This window comes from Eretmochelys imbricata, chromosome 6 (genome assembly GCF_965152235.1).
Source record: "Eretmochelys imbricata isolate rEreImb1 chromosome 6, rEreImb1.hap1, whole genome shotgun sequence".
Lineage (NCBI taxonomy): Eukaryota > Metazoa > Chordata > Testudines > Cheloniidae > Eretmochelys > Eretmochelys imbricata.
Genome location: NC_135577.1, coordinates 118,181,528 through 118,205,704, shown reverse-complemented (window position 1 = coordinate 118,205,704; position 24,177 = coordinate 118,181,528).

Genomic DNA, 24,177 nt, shown 5'->3' with positions numbered 1-24,177 from the left:
ACTCTGCCTGCTTCATCCTTGCGCGAGTGTCACGTGGAGATGCCCACAGAAGCTCACGGGTGGAGGGTGCTTACTGGGCAGAGGAACTTGAGCCCCTCGGTAGGCAGGAGATGGCCCCCGCCCCCCCGATCTCCATCACCCAGCAGGGGTAGGGAGAAAAGCGCTGCCCCTCCACACCGCCTCCATCACCCAGTATGGAGGGATGAGGAAGAGCTGCCCTCCCCCCTCCCGCACTCGCGCACACACACACAGACACACAACCCCCCACCTCCATCACCCAGTAAGAAGTAGGGGGAAGGATGTCTGGTTCAAAGAATACCTAATGAAATAAAGGTTTCGGAGGAGCAGCCGTGTTAGTCTGTATTCGCAAAAAGAAAAGGAGGACTTGTGGCACCTTAGAGACTAACACATTTATTTGAGCATAAACTTTCGTGAGCTACAGCTCACTTCATCGGCAAGCTTCTAAAAAAGACCAGTAGGAATGATTGCAGGTGGTTTTAAATCAAACAAAGAGAATCTTAAAATGAGCTGACACCGCTGACTCCTGGGCCTATGGTAATAGAGATAATAATAACAATGCTAATGTTGTGCCAATGTTCAAAAAGGGCAAGTGTGATGAAGTGTAAACCTGAGGCTGTCTCCCACATGTGCCCTGGTGACCTCAGGACAGCCCTGCAAATGCCCCCTTCCTTGCATCAGTTTCCCTCTTGGTTCATCAGATAAACTCAGTACAGCATTTGAAATACATAAATAGCCCTTTTGTGGGGTTAATTTCTTATCAAAAGTCCCACTACCATAATTTTCCCAGCACAGTGCAAACAGTATATTAGTCTCAACAGTCCAACACCAAATATGGCCCTGGGGTGTCTCACGATGCATATCCTAGCTCTCAAGTGTGGCGCTGGGGTCTTTCACTCTACCTCATCCCAGCCCTTCTACCTGGGGTGTTTCTCTGCCCTATTTCCTTCCCAGATATGGTTCCAGTTCTTGTGGAGACACCACTAGGCTCACCCCTTCATTATTCCCCAGCCTTCAGTCCTCTCTGGCCCTCCAGCTTTGACTCCAGCTCAAAAAGCCAGCAGGTATCTACCTCTGCTATTCCCAGCTTTCAGCCCTCCCTCTGGCCTGGAGAAATTTGTAGGTGACCTGACTGCTTTCCTGCCGTCAGCTTTCGCCTGCCTTCTCTTGCTCCATTGCTCTCTAGGGAATTCTAACTGCTCCCCACTTCTAGGGTGACAGGACACCAAGTGTGAAAAATTGGGACAGGGGGTGGAGGGTAATAGGAGCCTATGTAAGAAAAAGACCCAAAAATCGGGACTGTCCCTATAAAATCGGGACATCTGGTCACCCTACCTACTTCAGAGGTATTAGCTCCCTGCAGCTCTCAGCCTAGCTCTGCTTCAGAGCTCCAGTTCTGGACTCCTCCTTCTCAGCTGTCTGAATTCTCATTTAGAACACCCAGGGGCAGCTCTGTCCTTCTCAGTACACCACATTAGGACAAACCTGGACAGGAACAGGAGAACTGGGCTCAGTCTCATTTAAGGGGCCAGCTACCCTATTTCTATATCTATTGGACAATTACCCTGACATCAATCCTGGACAAAATAAGAGAAGAGCTGATATAGGATTCAGTTAAATTATTGCTACTTTATTTAAATAGGTTAAAAAGGTTGCAACCTTTTCTTTCAGAAGTAGATCTTGCCACTGTTGTTCATCTTTTGTAGTGTTAAGATTAGACTATTGCAACGTGCTCTACATGGGTCTATGCCTAAAACCATTTGGAGACTGAAGCTTGTGCAGAACACAGCATCTGATTTATTTCGCAGGGTATCTTGCAAGGACCATATAACTCCGGGTGCTCTGGGATCTGCCCTGTCTGTACATTGCTCTCCAGTACTGAACCTTGTACATCACTTTCTTAGTAAGCAATCTGAAGTATTAAAATTAACAATATCTCTCTACAAGAAAGTCATCACTCATGAATTCCAGTGATTACTTCTGCAATAGGAACTTACAGGAATCCAGCTGTCTTCAGCAAAATACATAATGAACCAATGTAGCACTTTATTTAGATAAGGTCCAACGATTATTTTACTCTACAGGAAGCAAAGAGAATAGGCAGTTTTGAAAGAATGAGAAGAGAATGCGAATGAGAAAAAAGAATAGGCAGTTTTAGAATAATAGAATATCAGGGTTGGAAGGGACCTCAGGAGGTCATCTAGTCCAACCCCCTGCTCAAAGCAGGACCAATCCCCAACTAAATCATCCCAGCCAGGGCTTTGTCAAGCCTGACCTTAAAAACCTCAAAGGAAGGAGATTCCACCACCTCCCCAGGTAACCCATTCTAGTGCTTCACCATTTTGTCCATTTGTCTCCTGATCACTATGCTGTGAACTTTACACACTGCAATAAAAAGGGATGACGCTAACTGCTACAATCCCCAGATACTTAATATGGTCTGAATAATGCAATTATTCTTGAAACAAGTTTCTATGGAAACTTTTTTTGTGAAAAATGCAGATTAATATCTCGTTAATTTGTGCTGAACTTGCCAAATTGTTTCAGATGGAAAAAAAAAAGCAAAACAAAAAGGAAATTCTGACAAAATAGAAATGTTTTGTTTTGACATTTTCAAAATGACTTTTTATTTCAAAATTTCCTTCCATTTTATTTGTAAAAAAAATTTAAAGTTCAAAGTAGAAACAAAATGTTTTATTTTGGGTCAAATGAAACATTTATTTCAGCCCCAAACAAATTTTTCTTCTACTTTTCAGTTCACCAAAAATTTTTCATTTCAGGTCGACCTGAAACAATTTTTTTCAATTTTTTACTGCTGCCAACAAACCAAAAAATCAGTTATTTGCACAACTCTATTTACAGTTTCACATTTTTCTTGCATACATTGTTTGCTTTTATTAAATTTTTCCTAAATGACTGGTTTGCTATAGAATTGTGAAACTTTTCAGTCAGGGCATCACTGGTTGCACACTATTAAAATGCTGTAGTATGATAAGTATGATCAGGAAAGTTCACTGGCTATGTCAAAAATCTGACTTTGCTGGCTAAACCAGATAGGCCAAAAACTGATGTTCCAAATAACATGAATTTGATGAGCTCCAAGAAGCAGCAAAACCAAAAGCACAAAACTTGTTAAAACAGTGAATACTTTACTTCAGAATCGGAAGATCATTGTCAAGGCCTCTTCTTATTTTTCAGAAGTTTTCACTTGCACCTGGTCTTGGGAATGCAAAGAACTTTAATGACCAGCCCGTTATACACAGATGTGAGGCACAAATTATTATTTTCAGTATAACAAACACAAAAAGAAAAAAAAAAGAAATGAAGACAAATAATGAATGGGCCTATATTGGAGGAGTCCTCTCTGTCAAATCACTACAGTAATCTTGCTTCCTCATCCCCGTCCAGGTGACTATATTTCCTCCATAGGGCATGCATTAAATGACTTAAATCCTGATGCCAAGGAGCTACTTGACCTCTAGCTCACACCTAACGCTTAGTGAGCTTCTCAAACTAGATATTCCCCGACCTATCTTGTCTGCAGGGCCTGATCAGGTAGGTGTGCTCTGAGCATGCCTACTGGATTAGGCCCCACAGGTAAGATAGATGGGGCGGGGTTGTCCCCATGTATCCTACAGCCCAGTGGTTAGAGCATTCACTCAACCCATTGGATTGGGATAGTGGGGACCAGCAATTAAATCTCTAAACCCTAACTTTACTGTGAATTGCTTAAACTCATGCCTACTACACTGTGGCACATTGACAGACATTACTCTGTCAGGTATACCATGTCTAGCAAAGCTAGATTTGACATAAAGCTATCTAATAAAGGATATCTCAGGGAAGTGAGAATAGTAGCCTAGGACAAGTACATAGTTTTTTCCAGTCAGTGCAAACAATCTATGCCTACTTTGCTCCGGGAAGCCAATTTTTTGTGTGCCACCAACATGGGCTCTTTTGCTTGACTTGGCTTGTATTTTTGGCCTATGCAGCAAGCAATGACAGCTTCTTCAATGTGACACTTTTGTCTTCAAATTAACAGTGTCTTGCCCATCTCTTAGATTTTTCAGTCCCTAAATGACCTTCATGTATCCTTTTAAATATATTTTTCTGTTAACAACTTAGGCATCACCATCCAGGTACCTTTAAACAAAACCCTATCTAGGACTCAGAGCTCCACTCTAAATTTGTATTAGGGTCTGGGAACATGCTGTCCTGGCCTCCTTGTGCTAATAGCCTTAATCACTTACTGCAAGTTCTCATCCTGAGCTGTTGCTCTGGCAATCACAGCTTACATTTTGTCTGAGACTGCACAGGGTTTTTTAGATCAAATTGGCGTGTGCAATGTATAGCTCTGGATTTTGCTCCACTTCATATTTGTCAAATGCTCTAGAAAGTGTGTCTGTGTGGATGATGTGAGAAATTTCCTTATTATTTGTATAAAAAATATACATAACTCAGTTTCCCCACTCACTTTGGTATTGTTACCTGCTGGGATTGAAGAGGTTAATTTATTTCCTGAGAGAGAGGACTGGGTAGGAGTCATATAGGCAGCAAGCATATCACTTGGCATGAATAGACTATCAAGAACTGTCAACATATGTGTGTAGATACTTGGAGATACAATGGAAGATAAATGACTGGATATTAAGTTTTAAAGATGTATGCAATGTTGTTGTAGTCATGTGGGTCCAAGGATATTAGAGAGACAAAATAGGTGAGGTAATACCTTGGACCAACTTCTGTTGATGAGAGAGACAAGTTTTCGAGCTTATACTGACCTGTTCTTCAGGTCTGGGAAACTTACTCAGAGTGTCACAGCTAATGGTCCCTTGAAATATGTGTTAACTATTATATGTGTTTAACATATTATATATATATATGTTAAATATGTGTTAACTATATGTGTCACTTATGGTAGGGGTTCTCACAATAAATTTTTGGGTGGCCTCAGAGTGAGGCCACCAACTCTTGCTGGTGGCCACTCTGACAATTCTCCCTAAAATACTTATTTAACTTTAAGGGAAAAAATATGCACATATACATGTCCAAATCATTGTAATCTATTTATGTAAGTTGCTTTTTTTTGCAGACTCAATAATTAAAAATAATGTACAGTTGTCTCTATTCTTTACTGGTCCTGAACAGAATAGAAACACCAATAAGGTGCTTTACATATTTTGCTTTTTTGATTGCTTAGCTAGTAAATCTGCTACTGTGAAAAGTGACATTTGTATATTTGTTCCTATCATTTTTCACAGGAGACTTGCTAGCTAGCTGGGAGGCTGTGAATTATATTAACAATATCACTTTTCACAGCAGACTTACTCAGCCCTGGCAAGTGGATGGGGGCCCGGGGAGATGGGAGGCAGCGGGGTCAGAGATGATGAGGGGATGAGCCCAGGGCAGGAGCCTGGAGTCCTGCTGCATGGCTGGGGACTGGAAGAGGCAGCGGGGGTCAGGGGTGACATGCAGGGGGGCGGGGGGGAGGGGTGAGCCCAGAGCTGGACCTGAAGCCCTGCAGCTGGGGGATGGGGCCTGCCACCAAGTGGCCAGAGCCTGCCACTCACCACCCCAGAGGTGAAGCCTGAAGCCCCAGCCCCGTCACCCCCAGGAAGGTGGGGAACTCATGCTGGCCACCGGCTCCTACAGTGTTTGTGGCTCCTGAAGGGGACATGGCCAGCCCCTGCTGGTGGCCCCAGGGGAGGGGCTGCTCCTTTGCCCTGCCCCCCCATCACTGCCCAGGAGGCTGTGGCCACAAGAAAGGCCCCCAGTTGCCGCATTTGAGAAATGCTGTTCCATCTTGCATTTAGCTGTGATACTCTGAGTAAGTTTCCCAGACCTGAAGAAGAGGTCAATGTAAGCTCGAAAGCTTGTCTGTCTCATCAACAGAAGTTGGTCCAATAAAAGATATTACCTCACCCACCTTGTCTCATTAACTTTAAAGACTGCCAGCGAAGGGAGATAAAATATGTGAAAATGGCAACGTGAAACAAAGAGCAGCTGGGGCTCAGTGGGCTGCGGCCCAGTGCAGGGATAGATGGAAGCCTGGACTCTTAGGATGACAGAGACAGATAATGCTGCCAGCATGGACCTGTATATAAACTTTGCTTTTCCATTCTAACCTAGGGATCCTTATGTACTGTATTCCAGTTGACTAATAAATGCTGGGTTGTTTTGAAAAGGCTGTCCTGGGTCACTGCAAACATCTGCTGGTCATGTGGCTCCCAAGAAGGTAAGTCTCCGACACAGGTCTGAACTCATTTGGACCACTGGAGGCACCACTGTGAGACCAGAGATGCTGAAGCCAAAGATCCAGTCTCAGAGTTATGAAGCTGTGGGATTCTCCCTGGCAAAAAGTAGAGGCATAGGGCCTGTGTTCCCTGTAAGCTGCGCGCTTGGGTGGCTGCCCAGGAGAGATTCAAGTGCCACGCAGTTGATTAGCAGAGCCACACACATCCAGCCAGCAGCCTGTGTTCAGGTGCCCCTCCCCAACCCCACTGCTTTGCAGCCACATTGCTTCTGTAGCTGCTCCCAGGACCCTCCTGCTGGCTGTGCAGAGCAGGGGGTGGGGGGAAGGAGGGTGCTGATGTCGTGGTGTCCCCCTCCCTGTCCCCCATCCCAGCCTCTGTACCCCATCTCCACAGAGCAGGGTAAAGGGGACAGGGCTCAGGACTCGCAGCAGTGCTGAGGTCTGAACAAGCCTTCAGGTGAGTGAATGCCTTAAAGAGACCGCACATGGTCTCTCAGAGACTTCCCCAGCAGTTAGCACGCACAATCTCTGTCTCTGTCTGTCTGTCTCTCTCTCTCTCTCTCTCACACACACACACACACACTCTGTCTCTCCCCCTCCCCTTTGCCCATGTACCCCATCTCCGCAGAGCAGGGGAGGGGGAACATGGAGGAGAGCTTACAGTGAGTGCCTTAAAGAGACAGTGGATGGGCGTCTCTCAGAAACTTCCCCAGAGAGCCAGCGCACACACAGTCTCTATGTCACACACACACACACACACACACAGTCTCTGTGTGTGACACACACACTGTGTCACACACACTACAGTCTCTGTGTCACACACACACACAGTGTCTGTGAAACATACCTCCCAACACTGTTGTTGTTGTTACTTCTTGGTACTTCCTGCAATGCACATATATTCTCTGTAATTTTATTCTTTCAAAGTGTGTTATTTTAGTTTTTTGACTGGTCTATGTATTTCATAATTTTTATTTCTCTCTTACACTTACATTTAATTCTTTGAGTAGTGAGTTCTAAAATGCCTAACCTGTCCTGGCTGGAGTAATTGTCCCTACTGGTAACTTTTTAAAAAAAAATATATTATATCTAAGGTTTTTGTTTCTACTGGTGGCGCACATCCGCACATACCTTGGTGCACATAACAAAATTTATTCCACACATGGGTGGAAGAAATTAGAGGGAACATTGCATAGGGCCTGTCTCTAAAGGGGTATTGCTCTCAGAGGGACTGCAAAATGGTCAGGGGCATAGCACACTCTGTGGATGCATGACAGTTTGCAACCACCAAATCTCACCCAGGTTGTATTTGATTTGCGAATCATATATTAATTACTAAAAAACTAATCTCTGTAATCTTGAGCAAGGGTTGCCAGCCACTCATGAACCAACAATAGAGAGGCTCCAGCCAATTCCCTCCAGCTCCCGAGCCTTGCACCCCTGGAATTATACCATCTTGCCCTGGTCAGAAGCCTGACCAGCGTAAGCCTGATCCAGTCCGTCTCTCCCTCAATGTGGAAAGGACACACACTAGCCTTTGTAACCTGAACTGAGATTTCCCAAGCACTTCAACCAAAACACACTGTTTTAGGTAAAATATAAAACAGATTTATTAACTACAGAATGATAGATTTTAAGTGATTATAAGTAGTGAGTGTAGAGATCAAAGTTAGTTACCTAAGAAATAAATATAAATTCGCAGCCTGAGTTCTATAAATTAAACAGGATTTGAATGAAGCAGTGTCTCACCCAGATAGATGGTACAAACAGCTCACAGATCTTCAGTACACAGGCTGGAACTCTTCTCCAGCCCAGGGCCACCCTCCTCAGTTCAAAGTCTTTGTCCTCTAGATGTGCTTCCAGGTGTTGGGTTGTGGGGGGAGTGAGGCCAAGTGATGATGTCACTTCCCCTCTTTTATAGTTTCTTCCAGCTTGCTGGAAAGCTCTTTGCTAGTGACATGGGGTCTACCCCTATTGGTCAAGCTGCCTCCATGTATACATGCTCTCCCTGAGAAGTCTCCATTGTATACAGTTCCTGGGATAGTGGATTCTCTTTAATGGGCCGTCAGCACATCTAGCTCCTCCATTGTTGTACCTGAAAGGCTGGTTGTGAGAGCTCCCAACCTCACAACATATTTCAGTAACACACACATAGCAAAACTTTATAACTTCACATACAATAATAGCACATACAATCCAACAGGATATTAATGTTCAACAGACCAAGACTTTCAAAGTGATACCTCACAAGGCATACTTTGTACAAAACATATCATAATTATATGACAGTGGTGAATATGGGGATTCCAGGGTGCTGCTTTGAGGTACAGAGTGCCACAGGGGCATAGGTGCTGACTTTTATTTTTCCCAGTGGGTGCTCCACTCCCACTCCACCCCCGCCCTTGAGGCCCCACCCTCACTCTGCCTCTTCCTGTCCCTTCTTCGCCCCCTTCCTCGAGGCCCCGTGCCAGCTGCCGAACAGCTGAATGGCGTCCTAGCTGAACAGCTGTGGCTTGTGACTTGTTGACCACCCCCACTATTTTTTCTATGGGTGTTTGAGCCCTGGAGCACTCACAGAGCTGGTGCTTATGCTTGATTTTCTCCTCACTTGTAGCAGTATAAATCAGGAGCAAACCCAATGAAATCAGTGGAGTTACACTGGTATAAAATTAATGAATCATGGGTGGTTCACCAGCCTGGGAAGCAGTCTAATGAGTGGCTCTGTGGTTCACCAGCAGATATAAACCCAATCTGACAAGCCGAGAAGGCACTTCATACTGGCAGTGTCAGCAGGAATCAGAAGCACACTTCTTGAATTGAAGAGGGTACTAAGAAGGGGTGAGTCTAGCTGGCATAGCTGTGTTGGCAAGCGTGCTGTAGCGTAAACAAGACCTGCATTAACCATGTTTTGGGGCAGTGAATTTCCCTTGTTTCTTGAGGAAGAGGTGTTAGTGAGGGGGCATGATTGGAGGGAAATGATCCCTGTGGGAGGGAAATGATCTGCCACTTTAGCTACCAGCTCTGTCCTCCACCTGGCCCCACCATGCCCCTGGTAGGGCTGGAAGGGCCATGGGAAGAAGGCAAGATGGAAACTGATGGGCTGTGAGGAGCACGTTGACCAGCTGGAATTAGCAAGAGGAATAGCAGGAAGTCCCAGACTTTGTTTCTACTTCAGGGATACCAATCTCCTAGACAATCACATTATGCATGTGGATTTTAGAGTACTTTGAAAATTAAAAAAAAAGGAGTACTTGTGGCACCTTAGAGACTAACCAATTTATTTGAGCATGAGCTTTCGTGAGCTACAGCTCACTTCATCGGATGCATACTGTGGAAACTGCAGAAGACATTATATATACACAGAGACCATGAAACAATACCTCCTTCCACCCCACTATATAATGTCTTCTGCAGTTTCCACAGTATGCATCCGATGAAGTGAGCTGTAGCTCACGAAAGCTCATGCTCAAATAAATTGGTTAGTCTCTAAGGTGCCACAAGTACTCCTTTTCTTTTTGCGAATACAGACTAACACGGCTGTTACTCTGAAACTTGAAAATTAAAAGAAGCTCATAATGCAGGGGGAGGACATATATTGGGAACCTCTTGATCAAATGACCTAAATTTGCACCATAAATTCTACCCATCCCTGAATAGCTTTTTTATTATTTCTTCCTCAAAAGGGAAGTGGGTGGTGGAAATTATCAATGATTGATCCCGAGAGAGCAATATTAGGATCAGAGCCATAGTTTGAGCCCCCAGTATATGTAAAAAAAAAGTTATAAAAAGTGTAAAATTTGGATGTTACATGATTATTTTAGTGGGACTGTATTCCACTAAAACGACCTCAAAAATCTTGACTACTAAACCAGCCCTGTGGCTGTTTTCAAGACAAGATTTTTTTGATGGCCTCTTTTCTCTATCAGCTTTCTCTTACCCTAACCTATTCTGTTGTGCCTGATGCTGAGCTACCATGTCCTGATACTTTTCAAATGTTTGCATCTAGATTAGCATTTACAGCCACTTAACAAGCAATCAGCAAGCAATTACAAGAGGACAAATGCTAGTCCAGACAAAGCCTATGATAACAGGAGAACTTGTGAAATGACATCACAAGAGTATTGCCGTGGGGTGCTAAGCACCCACTAATTATTTTCCCTGAGTGCTTTAGCCCTGGAGCAGCCACGGAGTCAGCGCTTATGCACAGGGGTGCATACCTGTGTGCCTTCAGGGCTGCAGAGTTCAAACTGCTGACTAGAACGGTCATGGTGGGCATTGTGGGACACCTCCTGGACATAACCAAGTGAGTTGTCTACACTGACTCTACGTTGCTCTAACTGCGTCACTAAAAGCTCTATGGCACCCATCGAGGTGGTTTTATTATGTCGGCATAGCAGGGTAGTTACATCGGCGGGAGGAGCACTGCAGTATGTACATCTCCACTGTTTTGTCAACTAAAGCTGACTTTTGTTGACAAAACTGTTTAGTGTAAACAAGGCCTTAGTGTAGAAATTTTTTGGCATCAGCCATATCCCCCCAAATTTCCCCCCTTGTAGGTAGTGGAAAATGTTCCCTTTTTTACATATTTATTTAATTCTTTTGACTCTATACGCAAGTGAAGGGTTCGATTTTTTTTCTTTCTATAACGACCGAGTGTCCCGACTCTATAGGTTCTTCTGCTCTCCCTATGGTTCACAGAGCAACAAGCCTTCCAGCTCCACTTTTAGTCTCTTTCTTTGGGCAAGCAGAACTTTCATAGAGGCATGAATTATGTGATGATTGGCCTCTTTCATCTCTATTCTTTTAGTGGGATAAGCTCGCCACTGGCAGCCCTGGGTTTTACCTGTTTACCATTCACTACCTGGTGGCTTTTCTTTTAGTTTCTGACAACACACTGTCTTTTGCACTAGAGTCCAAATTAAAATTAATAAATGTCCCGTTTGTTTTCGGGTTGACAGTCCATTCATCTTCTGCTTCTAACAGCATCCATTGCTCCTATGAAAAATTCATATGAGCTAGTGGTGCTGTCCTACTTTTTGTCCACACTGTGCATATTCTGCTGGTGCTTGCAATCTCTTGTAAAGTCAGGTAATCCATTACGTTTCTTCCCATAAGCCAGGCACTATCCTGATTTGTGCTGATTGTCACAGCATATGCAGCTCCATGAGCTGTTCTTAATTAAATCTGGTTTTTAGCTTCTTGATTAAATCTGGCTTTCAGCTCCCTGTTCCTTTCTGCTTCAGGTCTTTTTTCTTGTTGTATTTTGGATTCTCTATCATGTTTACAGCACCAGAGCACTGTACACCCTCCATGAGCTTCATTCTGGACTAGGTGAGTTCTCTTTTTTGGCAAATTCTAATTGCTTTGTCAAGGGTTAATTCTGGGTCCTCTGTAGTCTCTGGCTGAGTTTTTTTGTTCTAGATTCCAGCACACAGGGGCTCAGTTAGTTCTCCCAAAGTGGTAAGATTGGCTCTTCAATATTAAATCAGTCACAAATTCTTTTATTGTTTTACTTTCCTTTTGTATTCCTGTCAGAGACCCTATGAGCACCCTTCCTGGCCTTCCGCTAGAACTGCTGTTAGGGGAATACAAGCCTCTGTGCTCTGGCTCCGCAGGGTGTTTCAAGCTCCTGGAGCCTGAACAAAGTCCAGCCACTGTTCCAGTCTCAGGGTTCCTAGCATACTTTCAGGGCGCAGACCTATCTGACGTCACCCTGTGAGTGTTGGAACCCGCTGTCCAGCTGCCTAGCACCTCTGGGCACAGCGGGGACCTGTCACGAGCCTAAAACACACCCATCCCCCAGAACTCCACTCCAAAGGTGTGAAGCTTCTGGTTTACAGTTTAACTCCTTCAGGGACACACAGTAGTTGTAAAGCAGACAACATACACATACACACACTTTCTAATATCTTTATGCTCTTTTATCCTTAATCATTTAAAGCACAGGAGAGTAGTGATCATACAAAACAATAAACATCTGAAACTGCATTATCCCCCACTTTCTGTCTCCCCCTTCCCTTGTGAGTCCTTGGGGAACCATCTGGGTCCAGGAAGGCAGGCAAGCAAGCTGTTCTCTCATCAGGCAGGCTGTTTCTTGCATGCTAGTTGGGCTCGCTCCGACATGAAGTCTCTTCCCTGTTTCTGTGACCTTGCTTCCTCCTGCCCCATGCTTCTTCTTTCTGACTCCCTGTTCCTGTGTGTTCCTTTATTCTAAACACTTCCTGGTCACCTGGTCTCTTTTGTTCTCCTCCTGGTAACTTTCCGTTACTCCCAACTCTCCACTCCCTTCAGACAAGCGGAGGAAGCATTTTCTCTCACCTAGAGCAAACCTGTTGTCCCAAGGTGTTTTACTTTGACTAGATCTTCATTGAGAGCTGATCAGTCACCATTGTCTCTGGCCTGGCAGCAACATGAGACCATCCTACTAACTCATGGTGTGATCCACATACATACAGACTCTCCATAACATAATAATTTCATAATATAATTTTATTAAATAATCCACAATTCAGAAGTGGCAGAGAAAGAACCCCCAAATCATCACAACCCTAAAGTTAAAAACATCTCTCATATTTTTATGTACAGTGCAGTACTCCTCAAATTTCTCCAGTACAGTTTCATAGGTAGCCTCCTGTTCCTGAGTTAACTGAAAGCTGTTAAATGTATCAAGTGCATCAGAACCTGCTGTTGTCAAAATTAAGGCTACTTCCTGATTGTCCTTCTTTTCTGTGGCATCCAGTGTTTGCAGATAGAAAGTAAAGTGCAGTTTAAATATCTTTCCAGAGAGTTTCAGCTCTGGTGGAGCTTTTCACTTCTCCATTCTTCCACTCAGATTATTTTCTTTAACTTTTATTTACTCCTGGTACCATGTAGTGCAGTGATGCAGTACCCCTCCCCCAGGCTTTCTGTCTGACAAGCTAAACAACTTAGAGATACACTACCCAACACCACAGAAAATTTAACTGTATGACTATCTGGGATGGGGGAATTTGCCTTGACGTGTATGGATGTAATAGATGAATATTTAATCAGACCGGGAAAAGCATGTTCCTCGGGTGGAAAGAGTCTAATGTCAAACTGCTAAAATGGAGTCTGGCATGCCGAGATTATGACAGGGAGGTGACTCATGTAAAAGGGAGTGTCAGTGTGGTAGCTGGTGTTCTCTCATAAGATGTGAGAACTTCCCTGGGCTGCTTGTTGCCCACCCTGGCTCAGCTCATCTTCAACGGGGGAGAGATGTGACAGTTCGGGTTTATGTCTGCGTGCAGGTACGAATTCCATTTGGGTTTATGAACACGATTTAGGATTGTAACCATCACTGTGGATTAATTCATCTGTTCTGTGGCAGGAACCTGAGCCGTAGCGAAGAAGCTGGGTCTGGAGAGCTGTGACGCAGCCACCAAGGGCTACCTGCACTGAATAGCTTTCCCCGGTGAAACAGCGGGGTTACCACCAGCAGGGCCATAGACTTTGAATGGACTCTGTACTCAGAAACCTGTCTGGGGAGAAGAGAGGTGGCGGGAATTCCCCTCCATCCCCAGGCTAAGCACATGGCTGAGCAAGCTGCAGTTTCTCCCCAGCCCAAAGAGGGACAGAGTCTGTTTTAAAAGGTAGTGCTTTCTAAGGCCATGTCTACACTACACAGTTTTATCAACAAAAGGCATCTTTTGTTGACAAAATAGAAACAGAGGAGGTGTACAACACACTGCCATGTTCCTCCAGCTGATTTAACCCTTCTGCTATGCTGACATAATAAAAATGCCTTGACCAGAGACATAGAGCTTTTGGGGACAAAGTTAGAGCGATGCACTGTCAGTGTAGACACAGCATTACTTATGGTCCACTAAGTGGCCTCCAGGAGATGTCCCACAATACCCATCATAACCACTCTGGTCACTGGTTTGAACTCATTTGCTCTGCAGCCAAGTACACAGGCATGCGCCCCTCCCTCTTCAAAGCCCCAGGAATTTTTGAAATTCCTCTTCCTGTTTGCTCAGCCTGGACATCTCACATTGCGTCTTCCCAGCTGACCATGCCAGCTTCCTGCAGCAAACGCATTCCCACCTGGAGTGCACCAGAGTCGTTGGATCTGCCGGGTCTGCGGGGAGAGCGGGCTGTGCAGGCACAGCTCTGCTCTAGCCACAGGAACTTTAATACCCAAGGGCAGATTTCTCGTGGCATGGAGGAGAAGGGGCACGAAAGGGACATGCAGCGGGGCCGAGCTAAGAGCAGGGAGCTGAGGCAGGCACACCAGACGGCAAGGGAGGCCAACTGTCGCCCTGGTGCGACACCAAAGACATGCCACTCCTACAAGGAACCGCATGCCAGCTTCGGCGGTGACCCCACCTCCACTGCCAAGAGCCCCATGGATACGTCAGCAGAATGAACGCTGAGGACAAAGTGGTGGACAAGGAAACGGAGTTGGAGGAGGATGAGGGACAGGCGAGAGGGTCATCCGGTGGTGTGGCGAGCCAGGACCTCTTTTCAACTCCAGAAGGGACTAAACAGTCCAAGCACTCCAGCTCCGATGCTCCTGATGCAGGAGAGGGAGAGTACTCCTTGTGCTTTGATATTGCAGGAGGACACAATACTGCTTTTTCTTTAACAAAAAAAAAAAAAACACAAAAAACTCAGGGTAGAAGAGGGATCAAAATAACCAACACTAGCACTGTTTGCATCTGCTTCTCATTCCCCTGCGCAGCTAGGCAGAGGGGACCCAGCGTAAAAGTTTGTTAATGCACACTGAGATCATAGAATCATAGGATATCAGGGTTGGAAGGGACCTCAGGATGTCCTGGGAATCCTCCATAGGGATCTCTAGGAATTTTCCTGAAAGTATTCTGCAATCCTCTGCCACAGGTTCCTTGAGAGTGCATGCTGAGCCTCTCTAACAGACCTGGTATCTGGCTGCTCAAAAGCACCTGCCAGTTGATCCACCTCAATGCTCCACCCTTGCAGAAACTTTTCCCCCTTAGCTTCACAAATATTATGCAGAGCATGGCAGGCTGCTATGGCCATGGGAATATTTTCCTCACTGAGATCTAACCTGCCAAAAAGGCAGTGCCAGTGACCCTTTAATCTGCCAAAGGGACATTCAGTGGTTGTTCTGCACCTGTTGAACCCATTGTTGAAGCACTCCTTGCTGCAGTCAAGGTTTCCAGTGTAAGACTTTGTGAGCCATGGGATCAAGGGGTAGGCTGGGTCTCCCAGGATCACAGCTGGCATTTCCACATCCCCAATTGGAATCTTCTGGTCTGGAAAGAAAGTCCTAGCTTGCAACTTTCTATACAAGCCAGTTTTCCTGCAGATTCATGCATCTTCCCTGACTACCCCACATTAATGTCAGTGAAACGACCCCCGTGATCCAGCAGCACATGCAATACCATAGAGAAGGAGCCCTTTCTGTTGATGTACTCCATCGCAAGATGGTCTGGGGCCAAAATGGGGATATGTATGCCATCTATTGTTCTGCCACAGTTCGGGAATCTCATTGTCACAAAGCCATCCACCATTTCCCCTTACATTGCCCAGACTCACAGTCCTTCATAGCAGGACACAATTAATGCCCCTGCACACTTGCATCACTGCAATCTCCATGGTGGACTTCCCAACTCCAAACAGATTCACGACAGATAAGTAGCAGTTTGGAGCTGCCAGCTTCCACACGGTGGTCACCACTTGCTTCGCCACCATGAGGGCAGCTCTCATTTTGGTGTATTTGCACTGCAGGGCAGGGGCCAGCTCTGCACACAGTTCCAGGAAGTTGGCTTTGCACATCCAAAAGTTCTGCAGCCGATGCTCATCATCCCATACTTGCATCACAATGTAATTCCACCACTCAGTGCTTGTTTCCTGAGCCCAGTACCAACGGCCCACTATGTGCAACTGCTCTGTGAATGACAACAACAATCCTGAATTGTTTCGTACCATGGCACACAGCAGAGCAGCCACTATAGATTCATTTTCAGATTTGTAGCTCATGAAATACTGCAGGATCAGTTGTCTTGTGTTCATAACAGTCATCACAAGACTGGAGAGCACTGCAGGATCCATGCTTTCAGACCAAGATGGCGGGTGCCCAGTTTACTGGGGCTGTTGAAAAGCAGCCTGAAACATAGATGGAAGCCCCTGGAACGATGGGAAGAAGAAAACTGCATCATGGGACACTGAGCCCACCCCCATGAGGCCCTGTAATCCATTCCCAGAACACCCAGTGGCAGATAGTTGCGAGTTGCACAGTGGGATAGCTATCCACAGTGCACTCTCTCTGTCAATGCAAGAGCACCAACTGTGGATGCACACCGCGCTCACAAGGAGCATTGTGTGGATGTGCAAAAGCAGTTTAATTACAGAGGTGGATGATCATCGACATAACTCAAGTTGACTTGACTTTGTAGTGTAGACATGGCCTTAGCCATAGACAGAGGTCATTCCATCACCAGCAGAGGACCCAGGAGGGGTAGTGGAGGCAGGAGGGACTTTGCCTCCTCTGAAGACACAGACAACCCCAGGGCTCATAAAAGGGAGTGAGATCAGAGTGAGGGGGACGCCTTCAGGAATTTGTTGTTTTCCCTACGTCTGTCATTCCCTTGTGCTTTTTAAGAGCAAAGTGTGTGTTTAAGAAATTCCTTTGCTAAGCCTGTGTTTCTTTGCCATATTGCCATGTTATCCCTGAGGGGGTTAACTAAAATCCAGAGCAAACACAGTCAGGTGGAATCTGGGGGCAGGGGGTGGAAATGTGTCTTACCAGCTGGGGGCTCTAGGTCTGAGTCACTGGTTTCAAGGTCGAGATGGCTAGACTATGGGTTCCCAGTGCTCAAGAAGGATATGGACGTGAGGCCTGAACCTGGGGAGTGTGCTGGGAAGACCCAGACCTAGGAACTGTGATTAGTTACTACCTAGACCCAGGGAGCTTCTTAGCAGCACATGGGATTCAGTGGTCAGATCCCATCACAACAGACTGGTGTCCACTGACAGAGAGCTGGACTGGACCAGGTTGTGACACCTTGCACAGCCAGGCAAGGGATTAAGATCCACACCCAGGATCTCTGCTCTAAGTATCTTGTGAAAAGGGAGCTCCATAAAACTGCTGCTACCCACAGCCACGAGTAAGTTGGCAGAGATGGGGTAGAGAGTGGGGAGAGGGGAATGGGGAGAGCCTTCACTCCTACTCTGCAGTGGGTCAGCAAACAGAGCTGAGCCAGTGAAAAGGGAAATAACCTGTACCTGGCAAAGAGCTATAGCAAATTATTCCCGTCTGAGAATGGGGGGAGGGACAGGGAAAGAACTGTGCCTGAAGGCCTGCTCCAGCACCCACTGAAGACAAAGGGAGTCCTTCCATTGACTGCAATGTGTTCTGGATCAGCCTCTCTCACAATACCTTCAGGGGCATATTCATTCATAAATACTGTTTGCCTAACTGCTACATGGGAACTCTGATGCTTTTTATCAAAAGGTGTGGACACCATGCCAATCTCAATTAAAACTGGGACATTCTGAGTTAATTATTTTGGGTGTATGCATTCGTTTAATATACACTCATGCTAGAGTAGAAAGGTATTATTGACAGGAGGAGTTTAACTTACAAGCAGCAAAGTCACAAGTATGTTCTGCAGCTCTGCCCAAACAGGTCCTGTGTGATGGGGTTTGCAAAACCCAGACTGACCTGGAAAGGGTTAAGGGAGTGATATGAGCTTATTGGAGTGTTGGTGTTTTTTCCTGTTTCTGATTTCTTTCCACAGAGCTCTGTGTAATTCAAAAGCCCAGCCCCCTTACCATGCTGCTCAGGGCAGCGTGTATGGATGCCGCACGGCCCGCTGGAGCTCGCAGCCCCACCCCCTTACCATGCCACTCAAAGCGGCAGGTGCTGCAGAGCCGCTCAGGAGCGGTCCAGAGCAGCTCTGACACCGGTGGCTCGGCATGCTCAGGCTCTGCGAGACGAGGGAAGGCTGGGAAGGGGCTGGGGGAGCCTCACCGGCCAGGAGCTCAGGGAGCTGTAACAATGTTTAACAAGTTTCAGAGTAACAGCCGTGTTAGTCTGTATTCGCAAAAAGAAAAGGAGTACTTGTGGCACCTTAGAGACTAACGAATTTATTTGAGCATGAGCTTTCGTGAGCTACAGCTCACTTCATCAGATGCATACCGTGGAAACTGCAGCAGACAACCGGTTCTAAAACTGCTTCAAAATTTAACAACCAGTTCGCGCGAACCGGCTCCAGCTCACCACTGACTGGGACCCGCTGATGGGCTTAAACCAAGCCATAGGAGAAGGTATCCTACTTGAAGAGACAGAAGCACTAAGCACTAAACCCAGAAGGAAGATGGATGAATAGTCCCACAGAGGTTGTAAATTAAGTCTAGCTGGGGCAAAGACTCCTTTATCTGGTGTTTGTTATAGACTGTGACTTTGGTCTCTGTTACCCTGGAAGGGGATTTAACTTGTATAGTGATCTGGCTGGAGGGTTGAGCCATGTAGCCCCTGAAAAGGTTAGAAATATGATTGGGGAAACTGAGGCAGAGTACCTGCAGCTCTGTTTCTCTCCATGAGGGGGTAGTGACCTGCTCACATTCTGATAAAACCTTGATTGTACCCCACACACATTCTCCCCCCCCCCCCCAGTTCTCTAGTGTTTTAGATAGTTGAACGTGTGTGTGTGGGGGGGGGGGTTAATCCCTCCTCCTGTAAACCTAAGCTATTTTTGTTCAATGGCTCCAAGCTTTGGAGAGAGGGGAAAAGAATCAACTAAATTTGGGAATTTTATAAAAATGTTTTTAAATAGCTGGTGGCCTTCTCCCTTGAGTCTTCTGGAGTTGCCCTGCTCTTCTTTGTTCAGGGTGGTAGTCAGGCTATTGCTGATGGGTCTTCAGATATCCTTAACTTTGATCCTTGAAATTAAAGGCGTCTCTACACTTGAAACTCTACAGTACACAGCTGCAGCAGCGTTTCAAGTATAGACACTACCTACAGTGATAGGAGGGTTTCTCCCACCAGCGTAGGTAATCCACCTCCCCAAGAGGCGGTAGCTAGGTTGAGGGAAGAAGTCTCCTGTTGACCTAGCGCTGTCTACATCGCGGTTTATGGCAGCTTAACTATGTTGCTCAGGGGATGGATTTTTCACACTCCTGAGCAAAGTATCTGGACTGATTTAACTTTTTAATGCAGACAAGGCCTAAGGTTATGTCTACTATGATGCCTACACTTGAAGCTAGGGATGTGATTCCCAGCTCCCAGAATAATAAGTACCTCGTGTAAGATTATTTTGCATCCTATTCCTCTGCTGATAGTTTTATTATTTTATTATTGGAGCGCTGCACAAAAGTAGAGTGAGTTTTAATGATTTGTGCACAGTCACAATTGACGTTTCTGTTCAGCATGCTGGATATCTTTGTTTTAGCATATGAGGTACTCAGAAAAACAAAAAGCAAGATCTAGGAAAAGATACAAGAAGGAAGAAAATATATGTACAACTTCTTCAAAATACATATTCTTAATTGAGAATGGGAGACTTATGGGGAGTCTTCAGTTAAAAATACATTCCATATTGAGACATGTTTGAGAAACACTTCTCTAAAGCTTGTGTTAACATTTTAAGACTGTGGGCAGAAAATGTGCCAACAAAATGTATGATTTCAGTGTTACAATGATAAAACTTATTGCAAAAGTGTAACTAGAACATGACATTCTCCATTAAAAACGCTACTTTCAATTTGATAAAATTCAAATCTTAATCTCTTTACAAACATGAAGTAAGCCTGAAAGCACCACTGTAAATGATACATACAAATGGTAAATGATTATTAAGATATAGTAGAGGACCTTGTTTAAAAAGTGTCTATTGAAGGAACAGTTATGTTAATTTTTTGCAAGTCTATTAGGTGTATAGCAAGAATTGTCATGTTCTAGAGAAAGTTGGTTATAAGGTAATGTCCTGATTGTGCTCCTCAGTACACAAATGCATTACCAAAATCTTGATTGTCTTATTATTCTACATGCTTGCGTAAACTAGCATTGGAATTTTCATGTGAGGCCCATTCATATCTTAGGGTAGATTTGAGCCCCAATATACATAAGAACCTATGGGTATTAAAGAGTTCAACCGGTTAGTACTTGATTTCATTTTAGCAGTTAACTACCACAGTTGAAGGGACTTTTTAAACCAACTAAGTCTGACAACAAAAAAAGACAATACCCATCTTATAGAGGGTTGGAGCTGTGGGAAGAAATCCATATTAAGTTACATTTTCCTGGCTACCTTCATTCTTTTTACACTTGTTTCCATGTAGGCTGAAGGAGCTTGTTCTGTTTTATGTAGTTTTGTCTAACTGCTGACCTGTTTCAGAGTAGCAGCTATGTTAGTCTGTATTCGCAAAAAGAAAAGGAGTACTTGTGGCACCTTAGAGACTATATGAAGTGAGCTGTAGCTCATGAAAGCTTATGCTCAAATAAATTGGTTAGTCTCTAAGGTGCCACCAAGTACTCCTTTTCTTTTTGCTGACCTGTTGTAACTCTTTGTAATATATTTCTTCTTTCTATTTATTTTGTTCACTTTGTCTCCTCTCCCCCTGGTCTATGGAAAATGAAGCCAAGCACACAGATATGAAGAAACAATCTAATACTCTTTTAGACTTTGTAGCTAGCACATTTCTGCTGTCAGAGTGGATGGCCTCAAGGGCAGAGCTTCAACAACCTGCCACATGCTCTGCTTATGTGCTACTGCTTAATCCTACCAGCAATGATAGGTTTCTTAAAGGTTGCAGCCATATGGTCATACAAAGGGACATACCATTATATTTTACTGTATTTTTCTCAATATTTAAATACTAGCTTATAAAAAGTACAAGTGGAATCCTTCTGCCAGATGCCAATGGCAACAACAAGACTGAGTTCAGTCTATCTAGTGGTCCCTGCTCTAACCTAAATAAATTGAGGCTGGAGCCCCCACCCAGAGTGGTACTCCTATTTCTGTCCCTGGGGTATTAAAATATAACTTCACTCATCACTTTTGTAGGTGGTTCTTCCCTGCATGCCAGCAGTCAGCAGTCCTGTGAGAACGTGGATCCAAAAGTATCTTTTTACTTGGGAAAAGGGAAACAGTTAAAGAAACATGAAAACCAATATATGTAATTGGCAAACAAGAAAATGAGTTTCCCCTCACCCCCAATGCCCAATAATAATCTTCTGGTTTGTTGAGATCCAGAACTCATAGTCACACTACAACTTCCATCCACTCAAAAACTCTCTTGCAGATCCACTTAGGCCTGGTCCACACTACACAGGTAGGTTGATGTAAACTGTCTTGTGTCAACCCAGCTGTGGAAGTGTCTTCACTTAAATGTGGCTCCTACTGATGTAAGGGCCTCTCTACACCCATTTAGTAGCATCACCTCCCCAAGCGGCGTAGAGTCTTGGGTAATCTGATTAGGTCGATGCAGCTTCAAAGTAGATGCTGCGTTGCTTGCATTGACTGTTACCGGCTTTCAGGAGCTGTTCCACAATGCCCCACACTGACAATACAATTGATACAGGTGCTCCTGGTGAGGACACACACTGCCAACACAAGGAGCCAAATGTGTACCCACACAAGTGATTTAATAACTGTGGTGGATGTATGCCAACATAAGTTAGGTTGACATAATGTTGTAGTGTAGACATGGCCTTAGATTCAGTAGTATTCATGTGGTTTCACTCCTCTGCCATTCTGCTCTAGTCCAGAGAGAACTGTCCCACCAGGTCCCACTCTGCATGCTGCTACTTGGTCCAGTTTTGCAATATCAGCTCTGCTTCTGGTGGCCAGGGATGCAAAGTCAGCTCTGCAATATCCTGCCTAGTAGGGCATTCTGAAGTCAATGCAGTGCTGTCACCATCTGTTGGGTTGCTACAGAGTCAACTTTGTGCCACTCTGCCTAGTAACAGTGCTGTAAAGTCAGTTCTGCATTACTGCTGTTCCACTCAGATCCTGGTCCCACAAATTCATTCCTCATGCATAGAATTTCCAGGTGAGAAATCCAAAACGCTGCCCTTTAATATACTCCTTGCTCTTTAGAATAGAGCTATTTTTCCCTTTTCTGTACTTAGCTTGGATTTTTTACCAAATCCAAGTCTACTACCCACAAAATCAGGATGACCCAATTGCTTTAGGGCATGCTCTTCACAATTCTTTTGCCCTTTCATGAGTATAGTAACATATTTTAAATTTGTGCAATCAAAATAACTCAACAAATTCCAACTTAAGCAACAAAACTCCATAGATGGAACTACGGGTAAGCAGTATTATAATGTTATGTAAATGAAGCTAGCCAGCTCTAGCTTTTCACCTTCTCCCCTAAACGGGGAGTCCTCAGCCAGTAGGCATTAGGCTTTGCAATACCTTCTGATATATCTATATCAAGTCAAACAAAATGGCAGAGGGAGCAGGGCAAACATTGTAGCTGTAGCTAACAGTGTTGCTTCAGAGATGGATTTTAACAAGAACACTTGGGAGAAATCCTGACCTCATTGTAGTCAATGGCAAAAATTTCATTAACTTCAGTGTTTCAGAGTAACAGCCGTGTTAGTCTGTATTCGCAAAAAGAAAAGGAGTACTTATGGCACCTTAGAGACTAACCAATTTATTTGAGCATAAGCTTTCATGAGCTACAGCTCACTTCATTGGATGCATACTGTGGAAAATACAGAAGATGTTTTTATACACACAAACCATGAAATCCGATGAAGTGAGCTGTAGCTTACGAAAGCTTATGCTCAGATAAATTGGTTAGTCTCTAAGGTGCCACAAGTACTCCTTTTCTTTTTGCGAATACAGACTAACACGGCTGTTACTCTGAAACACTGAAGTTAATGAAATTTTTGCCATTGACTTCAATGAGGTCAGGATTTCTCCCAATGGCAAAAATTTCATTAACTTCAGTGTTTCAGAGTAACAGCCGTGTTAGTCTGTATTCGCAAAAAGAAAAGGAGTACTTGTGGCACCTTAGAGACTAACCAATTTATCTGAGCATAAGCTTTCGTAAGCTACAGCTCACTTCATCGGATTTCATGGTTTGTGTGTATAAAAACATCTTCTGTATTTTCCACAGTATGCATCCAATGAAGTGAGCTGTAGCTCATGAAAGCTTATGCTCAAATAAATTGGTTAGTCTCTAAGGTGCCATAAGTACTCCTTTTCTTTTTATTAACTTCAGTGGGGCTAGGATTTAACTCCTACTCCCTGACATCCAGGGCATTTTAGTCTTCTTTTCTATTCTATGTAGGTTTTTATACCATGCACATCACCATAGTATCTGAATGCTTTCCAGCAGTATATTAAGCAACTTCACTACACCTCTGTCATGTGTTTGTTCTCTCATCCTGTCCCCAGATGGAGAAGGACATGCAATGAGGTAGGTTGTTTTGTTAGGTGTTTATATTAGAGCGGACAAGGTCAAAGGAATGCAACAGAGAGCGGTGCAGTTTTTAATGGTCTTCAGTTACTGAAGAAGTTCATTCCAGAGTCTCAGACCACCAGTCTGTCTCTCACACAGATGAGCTTTACTTTTATTGTTGAGAGTCCCATTGTGCCAAAGGAGCAGAGCTGTCAATCACCTTTTGTGTCCTGGAGTTTTAGATGATCTTTTAGATATCGTTGGCTCAGGCCATAGATATATTTGAAGATAAGGATTGAGACCATGAACTTGAAGCCTATGTAAGAGATTTTTCATCATTCCAAATTTAGCTACTAAAAAGCACATTTACTAGATTCCTGGCACACAAGCTTAAGTTCTTGCTTCTGGAGTTTGGGTTTTTTATGATAAACAATTAAAACTGATTATGCCAGTTTGAATGGCAGAGTAGTGAAAAATATTTTTGGTGGTTTGGTGGATACTGGTTTGTACCTGAACAAAACTAGTTTGATTTCTGAAATGAGTTC